We start from the raw sequence: 9175 nt of genomic DNA on the forward strand, positions 1-9175 counted from the left end.
TTAATTATCCGATGAAATAGTGGAGCTCTTGGATCTAATAATTGCAGGTTCGTTTCCAATTCATCGGAAGTTCCCTTCTGATTACCAACGAAACGACACATCCGTACAAATTTCCAATTAGAGAATACATATATAATGAAATTTACATCTGTGATGTAAATGCTCAGTATATATTCTCTTGATTAGCATACAATATATTTCCAATCTCTTTCTTCCAGTAATCTCGATGGCAAAATTACAGTTATTCAATGCGGCTATTCGGCACGGAGAAGATCCTAGAAGTCCCCTCAACACACCAGAGAGAATATTCCAAAGAGTAATTATGCGCTCATGGAATAGTAATAGTACTGTAGTACTTTGCGCTTCGATTCTACGAGTATATAGATGGTCAAGTAGGAAACGTAATTCACTCATAGAATTGTGCCTGGATAATTAGTAGAATATGAAGAGATATTACATAGCCTTTCTTATAGCGAGGCCGAGCGGTTCTAGGCGCTACAGTCTGGAGCCGCGCGACCGCTGCGGTCGCAGGTTCGAATCCTGCCTCGGGCATGGATGTGTGTGATGTCCTTAGGTTGGTTAGGTTTAAGTGGCTCTAAGTTCTAGGGGACTGATGACCTGAGATGTTGAGTCCCATTGTGCTCAGAGCCATTTGAACCATTTTTCTTATAGCGAGAATATAGTAGTCTCTGTTTTCGCAACATTCTCCCAATGACATTATTAAATCAAATCTTTACCGTCTTTGATCAGTGTACTTCGTACGCATCCATCTAGTCTGCTGTTTATAACGTCTTTCAACTTTAACTGCAGTTCATTTGCCTTTGCCATATCTTAACTAAATATTCTCAGTTTGTCCCTTAATTAAGCTGATAGGAACTGTCTACCAATGCGACATACACTCGTAATTTTCTGGATGATTTTTAGCTTTGCTGGTCATCGTTCCTTGTTATAGCATCATGGTAGCTTATTTTTTGTCTCATTGGTGACACTCTGAAAATGGTCGGGTTTGTTTTCAGCCAGGAGGCCCAAACTATTTCTTTCGTGTGAGAGTTGTAGGAGTAGTTGTCCGTGGCAGTTCGAGACAATGAACACTGACGGAAAAAAGATCATAACATCAAGAAGGAGCTGTGCGACACAAACACAAGTCGGTAAGCGTGTTTCAACATCTGAAAGACGTATGGTGTCTATTCAGATTACGCGCCAATCGTATAAGAGTGGCGCTAGTAGCATCATATGGAGGATGCAAATCAAGGTTGCTTTATATACACGCTGCAACGGTCACCTTTGAGATTGGACACGGTGACTTGATGTTAGTCACGAATGCCGTTAAGGTAACAAATGGTTCAAATGGCTCTAAGCACTATGGGATTTAACATCTGAGGTCATCAGTCCCCTAGACTTAGAACTAATTAAACCTTACTAACCTAAGGACATCACACACATCCATACCAGAGATAGGATTCGAACCTGCATCAGCGCGGTTCCAGACTGAAGTGCCTAGAACCGCTCGGCCACAGCGGCCGGCCGTTAAAGTAACAAAAACGTCATTATCAATACCTCACTTAGTTTGATCGAGGTCGTGTAAAAGGGCTACGAGAAACTGGATCTTCCTTATTAAGTATTGCAGAAAGACTTGACAGGAATGTAGCCACTGTCCATGGTGGTTGTGTGAATGTACGGTCACATGAAGACCAGGGTCCAGAAGGCGACGTGGTACTATCGAGAGAACCCGCGTCCGGCCATCCTGATTTAGGTTTTCCGTGATTTCCCTAAATCACTTCAGGTAAATACCGGGATGGTTCCTTTCAAAGGACACGGCCGACTTCCTTCCCCATCCTTGGCTAATCCGATGGGACAGATGACCTCACTGTTTGGTGCCCTCCCCCTAAATCAACCAACCAAGCAACTACCGACAGGGAGGACCACCGTGTTCGGCGCATCGTACTGCATTTGCAGCAGCAATTTGAGCAGCACTTGGCACCACAGTGACACAGCCAATTGTTACAAAACGTTTACTTCGAGGACCGATCCGAGCCAGACGCCCTGCAGCGTACATTCAATTGACCCCAAACCACCGCCATCTGTGGCTTAAGTTGTGTCAAGCGCGAGCTCACTGAAGGCCAGGATGGAGGTCTGCTTTGGTGTCTGATGAAAGGCGGTTTTGCCTCGGTGTCGGAGATGGCCGTGTCTCGGTCAGAAGGAGGCCAGTTGAGGGCCTGCAACCAACCTGCCTACGTGCTGAGCACACTGGACTCAGACCTGGAGTTATGGTCTGGAGTGCGATTTCGTATGACGGCACCAGCACTCTCGTCGTTATCCCACACACCGTGACTGTCAGTCTGGTGATTCGAACTGATGTGCTGCCGTTCGTGAACAGTGTTCCAGGATGACGGTCGCCGCATGCCGCTGTTGCAACCTAACAGGCTCTACATATTGCCTCGGCCTGTTCAATCAGGAAGTCTGTCTCCAATCGACCATATAAGGGACGTCAACTGTAACCGTCCCTATGTTGACCGACCAAGTGCTGTAGACTTGGAACTCCACCCCACAAACTGACGTCAGGCACCTGTACAACACACTGCATTCACGTCTCCATGCTTGCATTCAACATTCTGGTCGTTACACTGGCTATTAATGCGCCAGCATTTCACATTTGCGATGGCTTGTCCCGTGCTTACATTAACCTATGATCATGCAACGTTAATCACTTTAATATGTTACCTAGACAAATGTATTCCCAAAATTTCATTACTCTATATTAATTTTTGGTGATTCGATTTCTTTTCTGTCAGTGTACGTAGTATCATATTAGAAACTTGAGTACACAGTGTTGATGTTCCAAAGTAATATTTACTTAATAGTTCGTTATGAATCGGCAGACGACTTTCTAGTTCATTGTCATACATCTTAATTCCAAACAGATAGTCCACACAACTTCAGTGAGAGGTCATAGCTTTACAAAGTTTTATTTGTTCAGAGTCTCTTTGGGGGTTGTATCAAGCTTGTGTTTTTGTATCCATATAGGCATAAAATGTCACATATATTTGAAAAACAATCTTTGTACAGCTCTGAACTTTCACTGAAGTTTTGTGAACTATCTGTTCGGAATTGAGATGTGTGACGATGGCTTAGGAAGTCGAAAGCTGGTTCATAACGAACTATTAAATAGATATTATTGTGGAACATTGATACTGTGTATTCAAGTTTTTAATATATCTATGTTCTCCCAAAAACCTAAGAAATATTCAATAAGTATATAGTACCATTTTACTAAACTTTTTACTCATACTGCCGACAACGCATGCATAGTTTTTCGAATCGATACTGAGCAGGTAAAACACACTGCCTACTGCTATCATATACTCCAGGTCATTCCGTATTATCGGGTTTAGACTATCTCTGAATGACTTTACTACCGACATGGCTGAATCTGATGGTCAGTAGAAACATCCGATTACTAAGCTAAGTCCATCGACCCTGATTACTCTTTTCTCTATTAGTTCGCAATTGGAAACATTTTGCACTACGCTAGATCTAATTTTTCCGCTTTTCGCTATATACACTCTTCTACCTGGAGAGTCTGTTCTTTCTCTTCGATATACGTTCACATGGTCTCTGCTTCACGCTTCAACCAATTCTCAATTCCTTGTACGACGTGGGAGTGACTAAATTCCGTGATAGACTTGAGCTCTGGGACTTTGCTACGAATACTCTAGCAGTTAAGAAAAATATTTTAAGATTCTGTTTCGCCGTATTTACTGTCTCGTCTATTGAAATAATTACTTTATACCACACTGATTTCTGTATTAGGGTTCCCGGAGTTTAACCTATTCTTAACAAAAATAAAAAATAACGTAAGAGCATCCCATACACGCTCTGCTAGCCGCGTGCAGTGGTAGTACACGCCTCTCCTATCCAGAGTGACTGGACGAGTCTCCACTGTGTAGCGTAGTTCGGGAGGACGACGGTTCAAACTCGAGTCCGGACATCCTGACTTAGGTTTCCCATGATTTTCCTAAATCACTTCAGGCAAATGCCGGGATGGTTGAAAGGTACGGCCGATTTTATTTCCCATCCTTTCCTAATCTGATTTTGTGCTTCGCCTCGTAGACACTAATCTCCTCCTCCTCCTCATCTGTGTAGCCTACGTCAAGCACCCTACAGCCATTCTCGTCACAGAATCGAACAAGTGTCTGGTTTAAACCATCCTCATGCCTCCAGACCAGAGGCCCGCGATCAGTCCTCGCAACGATGGCGCAAACCGACAGCTGTGTACAGACCTCACGAGTGAGGCTAGTTGTCTTCACCCGGTCCACCAGCCTCTAGAACGAACTGACAACGGTCTCAGAGCCAGGTCGACGGAGGTCATTGGTGCCGACGTGTGTGATGACCTGCAGCTGACTGACGTCTATGCTCTCAATTAGTGGGCCAACTGTGAAGATCTGTTCCAAATATTAGGGATTTCATGTACACCAAATGAGTACATTTTCTAGTCAGTTGCACGCATCGGAAGAAACCTTGGTAATTATTGCACAGCCGGCCGCGGTGGTCTCGCGGTTAAGGCGCTCAGTCCGGAACCGCGCGACTGCTACGGTCGCAGGTTCGAATCCTGCCTCGGGCATGGATGTGTGTGATGCCCTTAGGTTGGTTAGGTTTAAGTAGTTCTAAGTTCTAGGGGACTGATGACCTCAGAAGTTAAGTCCCATACTGCTCAGAGCCATTTGAACCAATTATTGCACAAACAGCTTTATCCGTGTCTGTGGAACAAGACCTAGACTAAGCTTACATTTAACAAGACAGAGTAAATATGGAACTCGAGTCAGCATTTTGTACCGGGGAATAAAGTTATACAATAAACGGCTAAGGAGGTTAAAAAGACAACTAAAAAAAAACACACTGCTGAGGCAAAATGTTGTGATCACTGCCAACCACGATAATGAATGCTGCAGAGTGGAGTAACGGTCACGTGACGCGGTAAGGAATGTATACTAGCGGAGGAGCGTTTGTGAAACCATATTAGCAACTATACGGGCCAAAAATGAGGAAAACCACTGACAGAAGCTGCTCCGACAAAGGGCAGATTTTTGTAGCCCGTCGCCTGGAAATGAGCAACTCTGAAATGTCTACGCTGATCGTAAGTACGCGTACTACTGTCGCGAGCATCTGTGGAAAGCTGCTGAAGGGCGGTGAAACTATGAGCAGGCACAAGGTGTTGGTAGTAAATGCCTCATCACAGTACGTGGAAGTTCGAGGCTTCCTACTCTGTAAAACAGGCTAGACCGCAACTTGTGGTAGATCTGATGACAGATCATAGTGATGATGCAGGCACAAGTGTTTGAGAGATTGCAGGGCACTGTTACTTTTGATTCTGTGTCATACCACTTAATGTTCTTAGGGAACATGATCTTTATTACGATCTGACTTCATACATCATGATGAAATGGCTCTTGCTTGTGTTCCGCAGTCTGACTCTGCAGACACTTCGAATGGCTCCAGTTGGTCGACAGCTAGGTCCAGGTAGGCTGACTAGCGCCGAGGAGTCACCACAGCAGAGTGCAGCACATTGAAGACCGGCAATGGGCCCTTGTCAGTCAGGAAGCTGACGAGACAACTGTGAGCTTTCTGCAAACTTGTGCGGGACAGGTCACTGGCGTCCATACGTCCAGTCTCTGTTACGAAACATATTTGTAAAGTCACGAGGCTTTTAGAGAGTTTATGGAAAGTTCGAAATGTCTCGAACAGGGGAGATAACAATCTTTTATGGGGGGCAGTGGTTCCATCCTGGTCATGTTGTTAGCAAAAGACACGGCGTATACGTGTGGGAAAGAAGCCGCGAAGCCGAATCTTTTTTTTCCTTTCCTCCCAATTAACTTTAAAGTCTCTGATTGGTCAAATCTGTGTATACAGAGCGAGGGGCAGTCTCCTACCTTCCAATGCGGCGCTCCAGCTCGTGATTGGCTTGTGCTAAAGTGGGAGTAGTCTAAGATGTAAATGTGCTTTTCTACCGAGCTGGCGAGGACAACAGAGAGAAAGAGAAGTGGTCACTCTTGTACTAGCACTTCGCTAGTAAAAAACTGCAGGTCTCTACCGAAACGGCGAGACTTGTGTCCTTTGCTAGTGTGCCACTTAGAGCCTGTGCAAGTCACCTTCTGAACCGTCAGAGGTACTGCTTCTAGCATCACGCACACAATGAGTGATGCGTGGGCGTACTTATTTGTCTCGAGTCGGCCGTCTAAACATTTGACATACTCCGTCACGCATAGTCGTGGGACGGAGTCAAATTGGTTTGGCGGACCAGCAGACGGGTCCACCTGCACACTGGAATACACTGGGGTTTCACAGGCTCATAGGGAAGTACCTGCATTCCGAACTAGCCGAACACGAGACCACGTACTTGGATTTTTCGGGCGTGCGCCATTAATAACGGATTGCTGTCGTCCATGACTTCAGTAGCCGAACGCATCGTGGTGTGGCATCCCAACCAGGAGAAGGGTAAAGTATTCGCTGCTACAGCGTAGGGCTCGAATATATGTTTCGCAGCACCTGTTCCTTCGAACCATATTTTTCTTTTAGAACAGTAGAGAATAGATGCTAGATGGTGGCTTAGTTTTTGTGCCATACTCCGGATTCTTTGAGTATGAAGTCAGATAAAGCGATTAGTGTTCTGGTTCTTGTCGTGTGTCGATCCTCAGCTGATCACTTTGTCCACCACAAACCCCATATTAATGAAAGCATTTGTCAAATAAAAATGTTTGTGTGACTTATCTTTGCCCATTTTTTTGTCTTGTGATGTTAAGAATGGATAAAGTTTTTGTTATTTAGATGACAACTCCTCCCTGTGTTCTGCTTAACATTACCTTTGCCATACTTATTAAAGTCAAGATTACAATAGAAAGTAGGAAGCTAGCAGTGTTTCGGAGCACACCGTTCAGTGCAAATTGTTGAACGTGGCACTCTGCAGCAGAATCCCCCTACGAGTTCCCCTGTTGAAGCAATGACACCGCCAATTACGATGGCAGTGGGCACTCGGTCATCGAGATTTAGACCGTGGATCAATGGAAACGTGTCGCCAGACTGGATGAATCGTGTTTCTTTCTACACCAAGTCAGTGGTCGTGTCCGGATATGCTGCCAATGACGCAGGAATTTCGATCAGTATTATGTTATCGAGGACAGTCATCCATTGGACCTGTGGTAATAATCGAAGGCATCATGACTACTGAGTACTACTTCCACGTCATTGCAGACGACCTGCATGCTTTCATGCTTGAAGTCTTCCCGGCGGCGATGATATCTCCCAGCAGGCAACTGCCCATGTTGCAAGGCCATAATCGTGCACCAGCGGCTTGAGGAGAATGGCAGTGAACTCACGCTGATGTGAAACTTCCTGGCAGATTAAAACTGTGTGCCGGACCGAGACTCGAACTCGGGACCTTTGCCTTTCGCGGGCAAGTGCTCTTGCCCGCGAAAGGCAAAGGTCCCGAGTTCGAGTTTCGGTCCGGCACATAGTTTTAATCTGCCAGGAAGTTTCATGTCAGCGCACACTCCGCTGCAGAGTGAAAATCTCATTCTCACGTTGATGTCTTGGTTACCGAATTCGGCTGATCTGAACCAGATTGAACGCATCTAGAACGCTATCGAGCGCCAGCACCTCGCACACAAACCACCGGCACGTAATTTAAAGCCGGCCGCTGTGACCGGGCGGTTCTAGGCACTTCAGCCTGTAACACCGCGACCGCTACGGTTACGGATTCGAAACCTGCCTCGGGCATCGATGTGTGCGATGTCGTTAGGTTAGTTAGGTTTAAGTAGTTCTAAGTTCTAGGGAGCTGATCACCTCAGATGTTACGTGCCATAGTGCTCAGCGCCATTTGAACCATTTTTGAACGTAATTTAAAGGAACTGCGTGACCTGTGTGAAAATTTCTGTTGCCACATACTTCTAGAAATTGACCAAGGTCTTGTAGACTCCACACCACGCATAATCGCTACCGTACTGCCATCAAAGATGGACCAACACGCTATTATTCTGCTGATCATAAAGTTTTTGACTCATCGGCGTATTCGACAAGGGAGTGACAAAGTACCTATTGAGCAAAATAGTCTATGCAGTGAATGCGTACTTAAACAACACGGAGTGTAGGTTTGGAAAAAATGAACTCAAGTCAATAATAATGAAACATTTCTAATACACTACCTCACTTCAAAAGTCTAACACCTCATCCTCTTCCTGATCTCTCACTATCTACGGAGGGATGATGACTCAGTTGATGAGGCAGGCCAATGGAGAGTTTTGATACACAAAATTTAAATCAAACACCATCGTCATACACTTATGTCAGCTGATAATCTGTGTAGCGCGTGCACTGGTTAGTGTGGAGAAATGAATGAATAGTGAAGCACCACCTTTTTTCATTATGAAATTTCTTCCTTGGAAAGATGTATAAACAGTTATTCCCAGCAAGATAGCCTGAGTTACATTTTCCCTAGCTTCCATACAGTACTAGCACTCCGTCTTCAGGCCACCAGTGGCCCATCGGGACCATCCGACCACCGGAGGATGCGGGTAGGAGGTGCGTGTGGCCAGCACACTGCTCTCCCGGTCGTTATGATGGCTTTCTGCGACCAGAGCCGCTACTATTCGGTCGAGTAGCTCCTCAATTGGCATCACGAGGCTGAGTGCACCCCGAAAATTGGCAACAGTGCGTGGCAGCCCGGACGATCACCCATCCCAGTGCCGGCCACGCCCAACAGCGCTTAACTTCGGTGATCTCACGGGAACCGGTGTATCCACGGCGGCAAGGCCGTTGCCACAGTTTCCATAAAGTACTTGAGAAAAATACCGGGATGGACCCTACAATAAGACCACAATCTATTACCTATCCCTATTTCAAACCAGACGTGTAAGTATATAAATTTCTGTATATTATGTAGAAAAAAAATTGATAGTAAGATCCGAGCAGAATAGGGAAAGTCAAATCGAGTAAAATTTCCCAAATGATCATAGATCGGGAATGCAGTGTTGTGCAGTCAAGGTCATAAAAGTACAGCCAATTAGTGATGTGTGTGCAGAAGCTTGTCCAGTAATCAACGTGTTTGCTTTTGTCTAGTAGTGCGGTATTGTCCGCGTAATATGCAGCGGCTCCCCTACTCCACTGCTGTATTTCCACGTACTAT

General features: G+C 45.4%; 1 pseudogene; it reads right to left on the reverse strand.

The window, feature by feature from the left end:
• Positions 1-8692: 8692 nt before the first annotated feature.
• LOC124557318 lies at positions 8693-8810 on the reverse strand (annotated as a pseudogene).
• Between the last annotated feature and the right edge of the window lie 365 nt (positions 8811-9175).

The sequence above is a fragment of the Schistocerca americana genome, chromosome X (genome assembly GCF_021461395.2).
Source record: "Schistocerca americana isolate TAMUIC-IGC-003095 chromosome X, iqSchAmer2.1, whole genome shotgun sequence".
In the NCBI taxonomy this organism is placed as follows: Eukaryota; Metazoa; Arthropoda; class Insecta; order Orthoptera; family Acrididae; genus Schistocerca; species Schistocerca americana.